General features: G+C 36.1%; 1 long non-coding RNA gene across 1 annotated transcript in view; it reads right to left on the reverse strand.

Annotated features, from left to right (window-relative positions):
- Window positions 1-3,639: 3,639 nt before the first annotated feature.
- The window catches only part of LOC134756969 (uncharacterized), a 203,561-nt gene continuing 188,046 nt past the window's right edge, over window positions 3,640-19,154 (reverse strand). Inside the window, exon 3 of the long non-coding RNA XR_010130522.1 lies at window positions 3,640-3,834. This is a non-coding gene — a long non-coding RNA (uncharacterized lncRNA). The remainder of the gene's footprint in view (window positions 3,835-19,154) is intronic.

A 19,154-nucleotide genomic window follows, 5' to 3' on the forward strand; every position in this document is an offset into this window, starting at 1 on the left:
TTTCTTTGTGTTTGTATTCCACCTTTGACAGGCATGTATCTCACCAGGTGTTTGGATTGTCTGTTGTTGTGTAAGAAATCACTCTAAATTGTAGTGACTTAAAAGAACAATAATCATTTTATTAGCTCTCATAGTTTCTGCAAGTCAAGTGGAAAGGGCTTGGCTGGACATTTCTGGGTAGGCTTGCAGACAATGGGACCCACTGTCAGACAGACTTGGGCCCCAACTCCACTTAACCCTTGATCTCTAAATGCCCCCACAGTCATGTTTTATGTCCTCAGAGATTTACATGTTTCAATGCCAGTGGTCAATAATCCCTACAATTACTTGGCATTTTCCTTTCCCAGTTGTTCTAATAAATGGCTGCAGATGTCTTTGAGAAAGCAAAGAAGGAATCTTGTACAATGTATATGTGCTTGTTTCAATGACTTACTGTTGTTCTGCAAGGATTTATGAACTGGTTCATGTCACAGAATTGAAAGAGTGACAATGACTCTCAATCAAGTGACTCAACTCATAGCTTCATTTCTAGATCTAGATGTGCTTGTTTGTTTGGGGTTGTATAGATTAAGCAAGACTTTACAAGCCTATCCATTTACTAGAGTCCTAGGGAAGCTCATGCTCAATTAAGCACCAACAAAGATTTCTATGGGTCAGACTTGTGATTATACTCTAGCCTACTAATTATTTCAGCAACAGATCACTTTTTTCTGGTGATTAATTACTGACAGTGGAGATTTCATCAAATCCTAAATTGGGGAGCTTGTTTCAAAGCCATAATTTTTCAAAGCCTTCATCATAGGCTTACCAAAGATAACAGCATTTGCTCCCAAGTGCTTTACAAAAATATGTGTACTTTCATAGCGAATATATTTTCCAGTCTTTAGTTAAGGGAGTATCCTTGAGCTCTATCCTGATTACGTGGTAAAGGTGAAGATAAATGAGTCACACAGCAGAAAATCAATTAAAAAGTCTTATATCCTTATGTCTTTGGATTCCTCCTCTACATATATATGAGCATATATTTGAGTATCAAGGAGCTATACTAAGAGAAAAGTACCTAGGTAGTACCTTAATAATCTAAGAAATTTTTAATATTTTAACACCATTTAGTGTAGACATCATTGAAACAAGCAGAAAACATAAAAAGGTGGAGTTTTGGCCCATGTCTGTCCCACAGTGGGCTCAGTGTCAACAAACCTATTTCATCATTATAGTTTCTTATCAAGTGTATTTTATTGTACTGAAAAACGAATTGTATTTCCCAAATTTCCTTGAGGCTAAGGTTTTGTATGTTAATTAAATAAATTTGTGCTGACTCGAAGTACCTACGTAAGATTTGAAGGAAAGGAGAATAAATGCCAACCATCAGCTACAACCATTGTAGTAACCATTAAAACCAAGCAACAAAATAAAATGAGCTGAGACAAGAGCTTTGAAATAATTTATTATGAAGCATAAAACTAAAATTTCCAAAATTTTTAAGTCACACAGACAAAAAGTATGAGCTTTTCTGCAGTGTTAATAGGAAAAGTGAAATATCCTTTGTAAGTTATCTTCCTCTATGTTTTATAACATACACCTTAGTGTTGTACAAATAATTTGTAAAATAAATGTGAAGAGAAAGGATATTTGTTTTAAAAAATTTATTGATGAAATGTTTAATCAAAATCAAATGTGAAGACTACTGATCTAGGAAACAAAGAAATAGGCCAACAATAATTATGTGGGGGCATTATAGTTTAAAAAGCAATAGAAATTTAGATATATATGTCTATATATATGTTATGTAGAAAACACACAGGTACACACACATATGTATATACATACACATACATATTTCTGTGAGCACTGTCATTATCAGACTATTCAATGCCAGTGGCCCAACGTTGAAGCCTTTATCAGATATGAACATATTTCTAAAGTCATTTATTTCTATTCACCAGGTCAATGATTTTTGGCTGCCACTACTATGACAAGGATATTAAGTTATGAAAACGTTTATCAATGTTCTCCTTCAAAAGAAATTTGAACGATGCAGGTAATAGACATGATGAATTGTCGGCCAAAAGGGCCAGGTGAAGCTCATCAGAAACAGTTGAAATTCTGCATGAAATTTTCAGCCAGATTTCCAAATATGTAAGACCTTCTCATTGACCAAGCAGCTTAATCTCAAAGGCTAATGCTTCTTATTCTCAACTACATCATGTGATCTTGTGATAGATATAAGAACAGCAGTCCTGAAGATGATTTCTGTAAAAATAATTCTGGAAAGGACTTTAAAATTCAGAACTTTTATATTAAATTAATTTCATCAATGAATATTAGACAAGGCCAGATAGCTTTTCTAAGAAATATAAATTGCCTAATAGTAATGCGTTGAGATAGTGCATATTATACAAAAATGTAATACCATGTATGGTACTTTCCAATAGCCTTCTTATTTTCATGAAAATGAGATCTTAATTGCTGAACAGAAAGAACAGATCAATTTTTGCCTGAGCTATATTTTTAAGAGTCAAAATTTAATAGAGATACTTTACCCTAAATCCTCTATTACTCAAAAAAATTTTACATTCTTTTCTAGGCATTTTCATCACACTCTGACAGCAGAGATGATGAATCTTAGAACATAAAATCATTAGCCAAAATGACCTCCCGTAGAGATGCTCAAATAATAATAGAAAAGGGATAATGAGTGATTAGAAATTATCTAAAAGATTTTCACAGATGCCTCTCTATTTTCTTCAGCATTCTTTAAAATGCAATAAAAAACAGAAATAAAGGGAAGAGCTGCCTCTGTTATCTAAACTATGTCATATACAGTAGAAATTTAGACCAGGGAAAGCCTACATACGTGGTAAAGGTGTCTCCTTAGAGATACTTCACCATATGGAAACCTAAGGAAACAAGATGCTCAAGACATTCACTGTTCAGAAGCCAATAACCACTTCCATGCATCTGAACATCGCTTACTCTGAGATATACTACTTTGAGCTGATGTGAAAATTTGCAAACCGCATATTTCGGTGAAGTCTGCCAGCCTCTAGCATAGTGGTATTTTTATTACTCCAATAAAAATTGTTGCTTTTACTCTACGATATGAATTATATAAGTAGCATATATATGAGTATCAAGGAGCTATACTAGGAGAAAAGTACTGAGATAGTACCTTAATTTTAGTACTATAATTCATAAGAAATATTGAATTGCGCTTCTTGTCAGTGATAATATGTTTCTAATCATAGAAGGTGAGGGATTCTATTTCTCCTATATTTTCCATGAATTATAATGATATCAGAGCAACAATAACCCTACACTCTTAATCAGTTTTTACTATATGGTACCAGATTTTTAAAGTTGTTTTGTGCATTATCTCATTAATCTTCAGAACAACCCTAGGAGGTTGGTATTATTTCAGAGCTCTATTACAGATAAGGAAATGAAGGCTAAAGAAAGGTTAAGCAAATTGCTCAAAGTTAAATGGCTGTGTCAGATCTGCACTTCGAGCTATGTGATCCCAAAGCCCATGCTCTTAACCACTAGGTTATTATATTGCTCTTCCTTGAAGTAAAATGTTATGTCTGATACCAAGGCAAGAAAAGCTTTTTATAGAGCCTGTTTTTCACATATGACTCATTTTTTCTGCCATACAATTTTAATAAGGACATGAAGGGTCCTGGGGTGAGCACTTTCCAGACCTCTCAGGCTGTTCTTGATGGGCACTTGCAGAGATCATGACTCATTCTTCCACTGTCATCCTGCAAGTGGGCTGTGTGTGACACGGCAACCCAGAATCCAGACTCTTTCTCCACGGCTCATGCAAGTCTGCGACTGAAGAAATTCGGGGATGGTTTGGACAGTGGGATTGAGGAAAATAAATAAAATCTGTAGGGCACTTTTTCTGTTAGGTAAAAGTAGACAGAATCATGGCATATAATAAATTATTTATAAATTTACATAATAAAATATTTATTATGCAAATCCAATCATAAAATTCTGTATCATCAAAAATAAGGTGATATTTACAAAGAAATTCTTCTTAAAATACACTTGGAACATCTACCTATAAATATTATTTATTAAACAAATATTTCTAGTATTTTTTAAGAGATGACATATTATTTGTTTACCAATTTCAGAAAGACATTATTTAATGAATAAGAATCCTCTACATTTACTAAATCAAACCCAAAATGATTTTTATTACCAGTTTACAATGTTTATATATTTAACCATGAAGAGGTTATGACAGAGAATGGTTTAAGTTGCATTTTCCTCAGTGATTTAGAAGGAATTCAGGTAGCAGTGCCTATAAAAAGTATGGGTTCATTTTCTTAGTTTTCAGTACAATATATGCAAATAAAATAAAAGCAATCAGTACACTAAAATTGCCGCTAAATAAAAGTAGTTAAGTTGAAAAGAAATTTAATTTTTTAAATCAGATAATGCCATTTCTCTGGCAAATTATGCTGATTAAAGATAAACACTTTGTTTATAGCTTTGTTGAATTTATCAATGACGTGTGCAATAATTTTTCACAAAAAAATTTTATTGCATTTTTCTCTTTTTAAAACTTCTTGTAATTAGCAAATTAGTATGTTTGATGTTATTATATAATAGTAACACTGTTATGTTTGATGTTATTATATAATAGTAACACTGTTATGTTTGATGTTGTAATAGTAACACTGATCTTTTCAGAATTCTGAATAAGATGAGTTTGGGCTTTTCCTTTAAGGAAGTCATCAGTGTAATATAGAAAAATCTCATTCATGTGAGTTTATTCTTCCTTTTCACTATAGCATAATCCTGGAAAATACTTCAAGATGGCAATTCTGGCTAACATCTCAGCACTATACAGGTATATGACTGGCTCTATGCCATAAAAGGAAAGGTTCAGTTAAACTTTCACAGCTCCAAATATATATGTCTTCAGGAAAAGTCACAGTAGGCCTTACCAAATTCAGTGTCATTTAAAGTTATTCGATAAAGAATATGGTAAAAATTTAGATATATGAAAAATTATACATAACGGGCAAAAATACAAGTAGTCCAAAGGGCAAATTCTTGGCTACTGGAATGCAAGGTAGGTTGTAGCCACAAAAAATAAGCTATTGTTTGATACTCCTCTCACTCAGTTCATCTTATCATGTGCATTTTCACTGTATCAGTTCATATTGTATTGATACCATTTTTATTATTTTATCTCTTTACTGCTCTAGTTGTCACTAAAAAAGAAAGCAACTGATAGCAAGGATGTAGGTGCTGTTTTTAGCATAAGAAAATTATTTGTAACAGAAAATTTTAAAAATTAGAAGCATGCAAGTACTTTTAATCTATACAAAATTCAAATGGAAAACCAATTTATTGATTTTCCATTATTTCCAGGTGTAATAATAATTTCTAGGGTGTAATAAAGTATTTCAAATTCTAGGGTGTAACAATAATAATTTCTAGGGTGTAATAAAGTATTTCAAATTCATGTCATAAGCTAATGTAGTACAAGCAATTGATGTCCAACAAATGATGATTGTCAATGGGTGAATGATATGAGCATATTTCTGGGAAGCATTTTTCAAAATAAGGACTGACCCAACATTTCTTCCCACTATAGTTTTCTATCTCTTCAATTTCTTTAAACTTACAAATGCAGCTTATCTACATTATCAATAATGTCACTATAAATAAGACCTCTTTTAGGTCTCTTTTAAGTTTCTTTTTTTTTTTTGTCCATCACTGCCAAAGTGATTATTTCATTTTAGCTAACCTGCCAGAGAAATTTGAGCAGATTATTTATTTTCTGCAAAAAGTGCTCCACCTCATCACCCAATCTGAGTTCTCCCAGTTAGTCCACTGGCAGTAGTACATTTTTTTCTATAACGCAAAACAAAGAGGACAGATTTTTTGACCGCGAAAAATAAAATCTATTCTACATTAACAATAGCATATGATATATACCAGAAATATGGCAAAAAGACACCCATGACTCTCTTGGTATCTCTCACAGTTCTTAACATTTTGTTGAAGTACTTTGTTGTAAAGGTCCTTGAATGTGGACTCTGTGAATTAAGTTTCTAAATATTTTTGAGTCTTGGTTTCCACACCAGATGAGAGGTATATTACATCAAATATGATAAATAATCCACAGGGTTAATAATATATGTGTAAAAACATTAACAAATTATAAAATTATTAAAGTGATGATGAAAGTACTATTATTAATGATGATGATTGTGTGACTAACTACTGCAGCAAAAACAAACTTGTATCTAATCCTATCTGTGGACTGCTAAGGGGCCATGTGGTACATGTTATGAAGAACACAAAGTTCTATTACAGACTTCAGTTGGAACAAAGAAAATCACCCCCTGGTAATTACAAAAAGACAATATCATGTAGTTTTAATATAGTTTTATACTCTTGTGAGTATACAGACACCCTACTAGCTTGAAATTCAATTCAATGACTATTTTTGTTTGTTTGTTTTTCCCTTTTTTACCACCCTATCTGTGACGGGCACTGTGCACATAAGTCAGACACTCAGAGGCCAGTTTTTCCCACTGTCCATATTCTGACCCAAAGTGCTCACAATTTTCTACTTTTTCCTTTGGATGAAGTGCCAGAAAAATGACGAAAGACAAGAGAACACTAAAAACAAAACAAAACAAAAAATTAACATGGAAAAAATTGGAGGTGTGCAAGGCAGTTTAATAAAAAACCAAAGCCTGTATTTTGATGAGATTTAAGTAAGTAATGAAGTTTCTCTCCACAGAGAAATAAAAAACTGAACAAAACCTGAGGGAGTTCTGTTATATGCAAACTTGCTGAAACTCACAATCTGTATATTGCTTGGAATGGTTTTTGACTATTAAAAACTCCTTCCACAGTGTATGTTTCCTAAGGCTGCCATAACAAATCAAATTGAGTTGCTTAAAACAACAAAATTGTATTATTTCTGGGTTCTGGAAGCTCAAAGTCATAATCAAGGTATTGTCAAGCCATGCTCCCACTGAGGGCTCTATGGAAGAATGCTTCCTTGCCTCTTTTGGGTAGCTCCTGGAAACTGCTGACATTGCTTGGCATATAAATGCATCACTCCAATCTCTGACTTAGTCTTCCCATGGCCTTCTTTCTTTATGTCGCCCCTGTGTCTCTGTATCCAAATAGCCCTCTTCTTTCTCTTATAGAAACACCAGCTATTAAACTTAGGGGCCACACTAATCCAGTATGATCCTAACTTGATTATACCTGCAAAGACGCTATTTCCACATCAGGTCACATTCACTGGTGCCAGGCACTAGGACTTGAAGACATCTTTTGGGGCAGATAACTCAACCCACTATCCAAGTAAAAGAAGGATTCTACTCAAGCCTAAATAACATAATAGGGGACAAAGATCAATAGCACAATATGGATTTAAAAGGAGTGATTAAAGAATTAAATTAGATCTATATGTGTTACCTGAAAACTGCCTACATAATACAATCTGTAAAATAGGAGGGGGAAAAACTGTTTTCATATACTATTCTCTCAACACAGAACACTTCTTTTTTTATTTCAATTTGTTTGGGGTACAAGTGGTTTTGGTTACATGGATAAGTTCTTTACTGGTGGTTTCTGAGATTTTAGTCAACCCATCAGCCAAGCAGCATACACTGCACCCAATATGTAGTCTTTTATCCCTCACTCCCTCCTAACCATCCACCCCACCCCGAGTTCCCAGAGTACATTAGATCATTCTTACGCCTTTGCATCCTCATAGCTTAGCCCCCAACCCACACTTATAAGTGAAAACATATGATATTTGATATTTGGTTTTCCATTACTGAGTTACTTCACTTAGAATAATGGCCTCCAGCTCCATTCAAGTTGCTGCAAAAGACATTATTATCTCGTGCCTTTTTGTGGCTGAGTAGTATTCCATAAAAAACACAGAGCACTGCTGTGACCACATGTGTGAGTTTTTTTCTCCTCTCACACTAATCAATTCTCCAACACCAGCAGAGCATCCTAAATCCCGACACTAACTAGAATTAGTGCAGGCCCCACCAGGTTAAGAGCTCAGTCCCACAAGACTGCCCGCTACTTCAGATGTCAATTGCAAATCCCAGATTGTTCTACCTATGCTTCCGACCCACCAGCTATAAACCAGAGGTTCCCACAACACTCGTCTTGGGTTCAATTATTTGCTAAAATGTCTCAGGACTCAGGAAAACACTTTACTTATATTTACTTGTTTATTATAAAAGGACACAAATGAACAGCCAGATAGAAGAGATGCATAGGGCCAGGGATGTGGCAAGTTCCACAGCTTTCATGCCCTCTTAGGGTGCACCGCCTCCCCATATCCTCCACTTGTTCACCAACCTGAAAGCTATCTGAACCCTGTAGTTCAGGGATCTTTATGAAGGCTTCATCATATAGGCCTGAGCAATTATTAACTAAATTGTCAGTCCCTCTTCCCTTTCTGGAGGACCAGGGGAGGGGGCTGAAGGTTCAAAGCTTCTCATCATGGTGTGTTCTTTCTAGTGATCAGTCCCCATCCAGGATCCCATCAAGAATTGCCACATTCATAAAAAGACATTTCTATCACCCAGGAAATTCCAAGGGATTAGGATCTGTATCAGGAACCATGGTCAAAGATCAAATATAAGGGAGAAAAAAGTGCTTAGCATCCTTATAGCTCAGAAAATTACAAAGGTTTTAGAAGCTCTGTGCCAGAAACCAGGGGCAGAGACCAAATATACATTTCTTTTTATATCACAATATCCCACAGTCTTTTAGAAAAAATACTACATATTGGTCATCTTTATAGCCACATAAAATAAAGGTTAAGAGAAAACATTAAATGTGAACCAAATCATAGTTGAAATAAAGAATACAATAGATGGGTTAAGTAGTCATATAAATCCTGTGAAAATAAGAATATATTATTCAGAAAGACAATACTATCTCAGAAATCACGAGAAAAGACTAAGCTGATGTAAAATATTTTAAAAAGCTAAAATATATGGAAGATTGAAACAGAAGGCCAACATCCAAAAGATAGAAGGCTTTAAAGGACGGGGAAATGAAAATGAAGAGGAGGAAATATTTGAAGAAACAATGAAAATAAATTTCTAGAATTAAAAGAAGATTAAAAACCTCAGGTTGAAAGGGTTTATATAGTTCCAGTATGAAAAAAACAGCACACAAACAGATTATGGTGAAGTTTAAGAATATCAAAGACAGGCCCTGGCCTGTTGTGGGGTTGGGGGAGGAGGGAGTGATAGCATTAGGAGATATACACCAACATGGCATATGTATACATATGTAAAAAACCTGCACGTTGTGAACATGTACCCTAGAACTTAAGTATAATAAAAATATATTAAAAAAAAAGAATATCGAAGACAAAGACAAAATTAAAAAACCTTCCAGAGAGAAAGAAAGGATTGATAAGGATGATGGACATAAAACCTCCATTTCTGAATTAGATTTTCTCTGTTTTAGCTACTAGGAATTTAACCAAAAAAATAAAAGATCCATAAATGCTGAAGCATCTGGTAAGCTTACAGCAAAGTCTACTGATGGAACACAATTTCAATTCTTTTTTGTAAACCTCGAAATGTGTAATTATTTAGTGCAAGTATTTTTACACATTCGTTTTTCTCCACTCAAAGAACTTTTCTTTGGCAAATATTTTATAAGACAAAACTTGATTCTTTTGAATGTTTCATCAGACAGAAATGCTGAAAATTATAATCATTCTTAATTTAATTCCATTGTGGGCAATAATAGAAATTCATTCCATTAAAAGTAGTGATACTGACAAAAATTCTTCCCAGAAGTCAATAAACTCAAATAGCCATTGTTGGTTTTGCAAATTAAAACTTTAACCTTTCAATCTCTCAGTTTTTAATTTGTGCAGCTCTTCCCCTGCTCCTATAGTAATAAATTTTAATGTCCTCTCATTCGTGATACATTTTTAACAATTGCAATTGACTTTGAAAGACAAAGTTTTGTAGTAGTTGATACATTGAATAATTTGATGAAAGATTTCCAAGTAATTTTAAACAATAGGCAATCAAAATTTACTGAACTTGTTTACCAAAAAAAAGTTCACTTTTTTGTGGGACACTAAGATTGTAAGAATTTTACAAAGTAGCTCTTCAAATCCGGCGTTTCTAAAATCAAACTAGTGCTGGGCCATAAAACAAACATGTACTGTCACGATGAAGTATTTCTCTTTCAAAATTCAACATTAGCTTCTTCACAAATATGAGGTAATTCATTTACTCAACCCATAAATATAAGACATATTTGTAAACCTCAACAACTCTTGATTTCTACTTCAATCACTAGAGAATCAAAGATGTTCAGATTGATATCTGTGAGTTGCAGATATCAGTGTACTGTGTGCATTACAGCCAGTTCCAAATATGATTCAGCTTGACAGAACTAGGCAGAACTTTTTTACCATGATACTATATTCCACTAAAATTTATATCAGAATAATTTTATCTTAAATATTGGATTTTCAAAGTAAGTTTAAAAATAAAAATAAAAATAAAAATAAAACAGGAGTGGTGGCCTCACTCCTATGATCCCAACACTTTGGGAGGCCAAGGCAGGAGGATCACTTCAGCCCAGGAGTTTGAGACCAGCCTGGGCCACATCGTGAGACCTTGTCTCTACAAAAAAAAGTTTAAGAAGTAGCTGAGTGTGTTGGCATGCACCTGTAGTCCCAGCTGCTTGGAAAGCTAAGGCAGGAGGATCACTTTGGCCCAAGAATTCTAGGCTGCAGTGAGTTATAATTATACCACTGTACTCCAGCTTGCGTGACAGAGTGAGGCCCTGTTTCAAAGTAAATAAAAAACAAACAAAATTAAAGTAAGTTTACAATAAAATTTGCAGTAATGGCAGGTGTATTGTCTCTGAATGAGCACTTAAAGCTGTATTTTGATTTCATAAATTGGTTGAAAATATTAAGCTATTATTGGAAGTAATTTGACTGATTTTCTGTTAGAATCGCCCTGAAAACACTAATAAAAAACTGGCATTCTTCAATTGTTTGCCAAGTTGTTCTTTCAATGATAGGGCCAACTTACTAACAGCTGTCTTTCACTTTTCATACATTTGCAGGAAACCACAGAATCTAAAATGTGTAGAATAAATTTATAGGAACAATCGTTTGATCTAAATGAAAGTTATGTAACGAAAATTTAGCACACTTCCTGCTACTGCTCCTGTTAAATTGCATCCATGGGCATTTTTTAATAGTTAGCAATTTTTGAAGTATATATTCTTGCTTCTTTAGCAACTTCGTATCTTCTGTTTTTCATGTGATTAGTGATAACATGTTGGCACCGACAATGGATGGTAAAGATTTCATAACGAATCTGTGCAAGTCGCACATTTATTATCAACTTTCTTGGGAAATAGAAAATCAGTCCTTGATTTTAACTAAATGTGTACTTTCAATATTTTTAGCTCTTTGTTGTCAAAAGGGCTTTAGTGAAAAATCATTACCAAATAATGAGAAGCAATAATAGGATTACACCTTAAAATTATGGACAAAACCACTAAGCAAGTGTTTTCAGATGGCTGATGATACACTTGACTGCAGAACTTCTCAACCTCTATTTCCAAGACATATTTTATGGACATCTAAATTATAATTTTCCTTGTTTCCAGTTGATTTCCACTGACTCTACCAACTCATAGTCTGCTGGCTTCAGTGCTTTTCACAGGGCATTGCACAGGCCACAACACAACTTGCTTCTCCTACCACTATCCAAGCAATTACCAATGACCAAGTACCCTTCATTTTATTGATAAGTGCCCTGCTGGCTGACTACAAAGTGGAGGAGCTAGCTGAGTGCATCTGGCAAGGGTGGAAAACAACAGGGTATCATGGATCTTGTTTCACATTTGGCCACAAGTTAAAGTGAGAACTGTGTTTACTGCACATACAGCTTACACACCGAAAGATGAGACTAGCTGGAAAAACAAAGTAAGGGTCTATCTAACCCATCCAGTTTTATTTTAATGTAACTGTAAATTATAATAGTTTATTTAAAAATAGTAAATTCATAATGAGTACTAAACAGGATGCCAGGGCAATAGTTTAAAGCTGTGATCATAGGACATCTGTTAACTCCATATTTAAGGTTTATTATAATAAACACAATAATAAAGATACCAAAGAGGCTTAAAGTTTCAACGTGTTATTAAACAAGGAAGATATTAATATGGTCAGCCCTTCCTGTTGCGGTTAGAAGGTGAGATTATGACCAGGTCCCAGCTGTCCCCTAGTTACATCTTATTTCAGGAAAAGTATCTAAAAAAACCCCATAATCAGTCACTTAGAAACTACAAACTCAAAAACTGCAAATCTCACAGTTCCAAAGACTAATTTAAAAATAACCTTTCGAAATAAAAGAATCCCTGCTTTAGGATAGTAGGTTGAGCACAGAAGTATTAACCATCTAGCAGTTTTAGGTCATCCAAAATTAGACATGTCCCACATAGGCTACATGATTTGTTACAAATGGGACTGGAAATTTTTGGTGTAACTTAGAGTTCATACTGGGAAATCTGCAGTGCAAAGGTCCCTTCTGCCAATTCTTCTCAAAGAAGTTAGAATTGTGGTTACCTGGCTGCTTCTGTGATCTAAAACATCATAATCTTACACTTCAAATTTCTAATTCAACATAGTAGATAGGCGTGCAGTACAGAACTATGCCATTATGACAGCTATAAATCTGTTTTTTAACTAATGGTAAAAGAGAACAAAGGTAAGCTTACTGACATAAGCAGTTAATCAATTTTGAACCCAGACCATTCTGAGGTCATCAAATTTGTTCCTGTGTGGCTTTTTTTTCCCATGGACTTCAGAAAATGATACATATCCATAACTTCCTGAAGTGCTTTGAAATAAAAGGTGGCCTTTTTTGGGAAAAGTCTAGAGAGAAGACAATCATGCCACATAAAGCAGAGACCATAATAGTTATTTTCCAGATCCATAAAAATTCTATTTCTTTCTAGGCAATCCTCGATAATGGCTTGGTTTCATCATTAAAATTGTTCTGTTTGAGTCAAGATAATATAGTTCCCAAGAGCTATGTCATACCATCAGAAAAAAAGATAAACTTGGGCCAAACATGATGAGTTTCTCCTCATGAAGGTAAGGATTACTCAGAAGACTCTGTTTTCTTACTCAGAAGCCACACTCTTTAAACTATCAGGTGTTTTGTTTCTATGTTTTAAATAGAGATTGTATGTGGTGGTGTGTGTTACTCCAAGAGTTTCATCCTATGACTAGTAGCTTCATTCTGTGAGCTTACAGTCAGATCTATGGAAAGAATGGGGGATTCAATGTGTGGCCTCAGCCTCCCGGGTTCCATAGTTTGACCCGAGCCAAATGCATGCAAATGATGTCAGAAATGCAGTTTGCATTTGGGGCCTGGATGGCCTATTTCCTCTTCTTCCCTTACCCCTCTCAGATACGTTATTGCTTTTTCCATAAAAATCTCTGAAGTCTCCTGCATTGAGGGCTTGTTTAATCCCCGAGTGGAGACATACCACATTCTTCTGCTCACAAACATGCAGGCCACACATTTGTGAGAAACTCCTCTATTCTTTATTCATGTTCGAGCACATCCCAAGAGACTCTAGATGGAAGAGGTTATCTCTCACTCCAGAAGAGTTGGTGACCACCTCTGAGCTTGTTTCCAGCTCCTGTTGACCGCGTAGAAGAGGAAGAACAGGCACAGGCTGCTCCTTTGCTATGCGTAATGATTCTCTCTATGGCTTTGGTAGGCAATTGGAAAGGCCTCACACAGAGTATTAGGCCCTTTGTGGCATAGCCAGACCTCTTGCACAAAGAACCAGAGAAACAGAAGTCGTCAAATATATAACCAGGAAGGGATGGTGACAAAATAAGAAGGGGGGGAAAAAAACAGACACTGAAAAAAGTAAGTTTTCTGGCCTAATAACACCAATTCTCCAATACAATTCACTTGATTGGTGGAACGAAACTACCCTTTCTCTAAACACCTAGACGTGTGGTGGGCAGTTGCATGCGGCTCTCAATATTTCTTCCCTCTGTTCAGACATAAATGTATCAGAGAGGAGGTTCCCTAGAAGAATACAAGGTAGCATTCAGGATTGTGTGCAGTTCATATTCTGCTGAGCCAGAAAAAAAAACTAGACTCATTAGAAAAGGGAATACACTTGCCTACCTCACAGTTTTGTCTTTTGTTGTACCAGTATGAAAGTGATCTTTAAATCAAAGTAAATTACAAATGAAGAGAATGACTTCTCCCCAATGTTATCTTTGCACACTCCACACATGGGTGGACATTTCATCCTATTTGACATTTTGAAAATTCTGTACAATATAATAGAACATCAAGATCAGCTATAAATATCTCCATAGTCCTGGAATAAAATCATCCAGAGCTCCAAATGCCATTGGCTTCAAAAGAGCAAACTACCCAGCAATTTTATCTGGAAGCCTGATGTTAGTGCTCCCCCAGTTTATCTTGCACAGAAAGCTGTGCATTGCCAAAGTCATGGGTGTCAAGCTTGAACAAGATGGTCCTGGGCATGGGAGGAAAAGACTGACTGTCCAGACCTGTGAGGGAAATTGACTTGGGAAAGGTCAGCCTTAAAGCAATAAGGTAGGATCCACAAAGGAACTGAACATTTAAATCACAGCCTTGAGTATTATCAAGATGACATCCTTAGACAGGGGTCATCATTCTGCAAGGCACTGTGCTAGCCTGGGAGGCTTCCGAAGGCAAAGAAAGAAATTAACTTCTGGCTGGGTGCGGTGGCTCACACCTGTAATCTCAGCATTTTGGGAGACTGGGGCAAATCACTTGAGGTCAGGAGTTCAAAACCAGCCTGGCCAACATGGTGAAACCCTGTTTCTACAAAAATTAACTGGGCACGGTGGCGCATGCCTAGAGTCCCAGCTACCTGTGAGGCTGACGTGTGAAAATCGCTTGAATCTGGGAGACAGAGGTTGTAGTGAGCTGAGATCACACCACTGCACTCCAGCCTGGGTGACAGAGCCAGATCTGGTCTTTCCAAAACACAACAACAACAACAAAAAGCAAAACAAAAAAACAAAAAAAGAAGAAGAAGAAGAAAGGAAAAAAAAAGAAAAGAAAGCAACTTCTACGAAGTTTGAGCCATTTGACAAGCCTTCAACTTTTCCTTTTCCTTCAATTCTCATGACAATTTTATGAGGTTCCTTGGGAGGATTCTTAACATATTTTCACATGAATAGACTTACTGAAATGACTGATATTCTCCATTCTCTTTGTATGTGTTTGGATGTTCCTAGCCAGCAGGAGGGCTGTTTTCTTGAATGTTCACCAGTTTTTGCTCTCTCTATTTGAGGTCTTTGCTTACCAAACACCAGTTGCATTTCCTCACAAACCAGTTGCAATTATAATTACATAATTTAATAGAGTAGTAATGACTGTGTCAATGAAATAGAGTGAAAAATAAAGAAAGCTGTCATTTCTATGAAAACTAAATTGAATAATCTGGAAGGACTCATTTTAAAGGCGAGTCACTAAAATTAAAAAAAAAACTGTAATCAAATTAGCCATGATCTAGACAACTATAAAAGAACAGGTATGAAGACAATGGAAGTGGGAATAAAGGTCTAGCAGGATTCTGTGCTTAAACTTATTTCAGTCCATTTAAAAACAAGAAGAAAAATAAGAAAACTTTGGCAATTCATCAAGGATATTGGTTTTGAAAACATAAAAAAGGAAGGACGCTAAGCAGTGGGCCACATTTCAAGAAAAGTCCTTAATCTTGCATGAAAATATTGGATAATAAACACATTTTATGTGCTTAAGAAAGGATTTCGAGTATAATACATACTATTGCTTGTTCCCACTTGAACTGGTTTTCTGATTGACTAACCAACTAGTGGCCCTGCTTGTGTCAGACATGAGGGATTCCACTGAACTCTAAGCTCCATTTGACACATGAGGAAACTGAGAATCAGAAAGTGTATGTGATTTCTCCAAAGGGTATAGCTGGGTAATGGCAGAGCTAAGAATTGACTTTTGGCTGTATCTAAAATGGATTTGGTTATAATTCTATGTTTACACTTCTTAAGCTCCTTATATTCTTTACTTTTGATCTCACTCTGCACTTCAGTCCTCCTCTGAATCAGCTCAGAACCTTACAGGCTTCTTAGACTGTGGGTGAGTTCAGATGGGCTTCAATTGAGTGCCTTGGGAAACATCAGCATCCAGCGCCTCAGTTGATGCTCTCCCCTGTGTTCTGTCCAAGCTCTTGGTCCTAGAGTCTACCATTTTGCCCAGCCTATCCAGGCTGACTTCTTTGGACAGGTTTACTTAGCCCTTATTGGACCTCCATCAACTCCTGCTCTGTGGCTGAAATACTAATTATGCCTACCCGTCAAATCTGGCCTGGCATTCAGGAACCTCTTCCTGAATCTGGTGTACCTGTCATTTCATCTCATCTAGATGGTTTCTTGTAAACATGGGCTCTAGTTTCATGAGGGTCATGTTTTCCTGTGGCTTGGTGAGAAACCAAAGTAGATATTTTCTCATTTTCTTTTAATTTTAACATTATGCCTTTAATGTGAGTTTTCAAGATAATGTTTCCATCTCAAATATTCTAGTAGCCTCCGTATTAATTTTGTATGTTACTAGACCCTTGGCAGAGCTTTCCAAAGCCATGTATAGACAAGGTGATCAGCTGCTTCTAAATCCATTTCTTTACTCCCTTCTTGACCTCTTTGGCCTTTTTCACTTTCCATTTGGGTTCAGGCAAAAATCTTCCTTTGAGACCCCGAAATCATAGGCCAGTGATCACAATACTGAACCAATTCTTCCTCCTTGCTGTAGCTCACATAGATTAAATACATCTTCATCTATTTCCATGCCAAGTTTCCTAGCTATGGAAAAGGAAAACTTATGTTCCCAGGAATATTTCTTTACATTCATGAGTGTATGCTAACATTTATTAAACCTATACCATGCCTAGTCCTCTACAAAATGCTTTACATGTATTATCTTATTTATTCTTAAATTAGCCTTAAAAATGTACTGCCATTATTCCAATTTTAAAGATAATAAAGCAGAGAGGTTACATGATCTGTCCTAGCTTGTGCAGTTAGGAAGTGGTGGCATCAGAATTTATAGGAAGTTTTTCTAATCATAGATGTCTGGGCATAACAACTTCTACTTCTCACCTGATGCTGTCTGTAATTGTTTCATGATTAAATCCATAGAAGACCATGGGACATTTCATATAAAGGGACATAATGCACTCACTTTCAGGTCCCTCAGCCTAAATGCGTACTAATGAATAAAGACAGAGGAAACTAGGTGGAAAAGGGTGATAGAGCCTCTGGTCCAGTGTTGTGGGGAGCTGATACAGGGACTCAGGTTGCTTGATGAAGGCAGTAGCCCTTTAGCATAAGGGTGACTGCTTGGTTTTGCTTCTTGCTGCAAAGATATCCTGTGTCCCTACACTTATGGGAGGGGAGACGGGAAGAAGCAAGTTGCAGTTTTTTTTTTTTATCAGACAGTGATGTGTGAATAGACCATTAGCTGTAACTTGCAATCCAACTTCATCAATACTATAGGTCATGGAAACTCTAAGAACTTTGCGAGTGGTTGGCTGCTTTTGTTAATTTCCAGTGCTATTATGAGCTTTTTGTCTTTTCCTTTGTTTTATAAAACATTTTCATAAGATGCTGAGAAAGATGATGTTGGGAATGCTGGACTATGATGCTGTTTTTAGCAGAAAGACTACTACTCTCCTCTGCTCTGTTATGATGGTTATTCTCAATAAACCTGTTATCAGCTTCCAACTCTCAACTCCATTTGTTTCAATAACATTGAATGACTATCTCAGAAATCCTAATCTTACTTTCTTATTTGTACCACTATCTAAACCACAACTACCCAGGGTGCCCTCAACTATCAAACTCCCCCAAATCCCCTCTCAAAGATTATTGACCATCTAACCATCCCTCTTTGAAAGCACCTTGGAAAACAGAGAGCACAACATGATATTATTTGGTTTAGTTATGGTTATACTTATGAGCCATTCCCACCTTTCTCACAACTCACTCAGCAAATCTCTAGCTGGATGTATTCATTCATTTAACAAATGCTTACTGAACACCATTATGAAGTACTGTTAACAAGATAGAACATTAAAAACAGCCATGTCCCAACTTTCATGGAGAGTGACATCCCATGAGATGGAGACAAATGTTTACAAAGTAAATCAATAAATGTATGATAGATGGTGATAAACAATTTGGGGAAAAATAAGACCTCATAAGAGGAATGTGGTTTTTAGGTAGGGTGGCTAGAGAAATCCTCTGAGAGGAAGTGACATTTGAGTTAAATGAGGCCAAGCCATGATGCTATCTGGGAAGGAAAAGACACACAGACAGAGAATGTTAAAGAAACAACATGTGCAGACCCCTGGGGCAGGAGGGTCCTTGTTGTGTTTTAGGGCTAACAAGGGCACAACTGGAGTAGAAAAGACAAGACCAATCACTTTATGACCATCTCTTTGTATTGTTCCTGGTCTGTGATGATCTGCATTTGGGAGAAGGTATACAACACAGCAGACTTCACTCTTGAGATGTTGGTCCTTTTCAGTCATTCTTTGATGCTAACCTATGCTGGACAATCCTACTGTATCATCTCCACCAGCTCCCGATCTCACTCCTCTTGACAGCACTTCTGAAATTTCCCACCCTTCCACCACCCGCCTGTTTACTCTCCTGTCTCTTGCTGACTTCATCACTGTGGTCCATTTTCCAAAGAGACATAATCAAATAGTCTCAAAATAACTAACAATTCTTTAAATATCACCACTTAATCCAACTCATATTTAAATTCTGACCTCCTGCTTACCACCTGACTCTGAACTCACAGCTTAAACTTGCTGCTTACATTTCCTGACTACTAATTCCTTGTGACCTGATTTCTGCTTCTACTACTAAATTTCCAACACTCATGCTTCCCCCACTTTGTCCCCAATATAACTCATAATCTTTTCTGACCAGATTTAATAATCTCTTCCAGCTGCTCATTCTCCTGACACTACCTGCTGATTTTGACAGTATTGGCCACCCCAATCCTGGG

The sequence above is a fragment of the Gorilla gorilla genome, chromosome 14 (genome assembly GCF_029281585.2).
Source record: "Gorilla gorilla gorilla isolate KB3781 chromosome 14, NHGRI_mGorGor1-v2.1_pri, whole genome shotgun sequence".
Classification (NCBI taxonomy): Eukaryota; Metazoa; Chordata; class Mammalia; order Primates; family Hominidae; genus Gorilla; species Gorilla gorilla.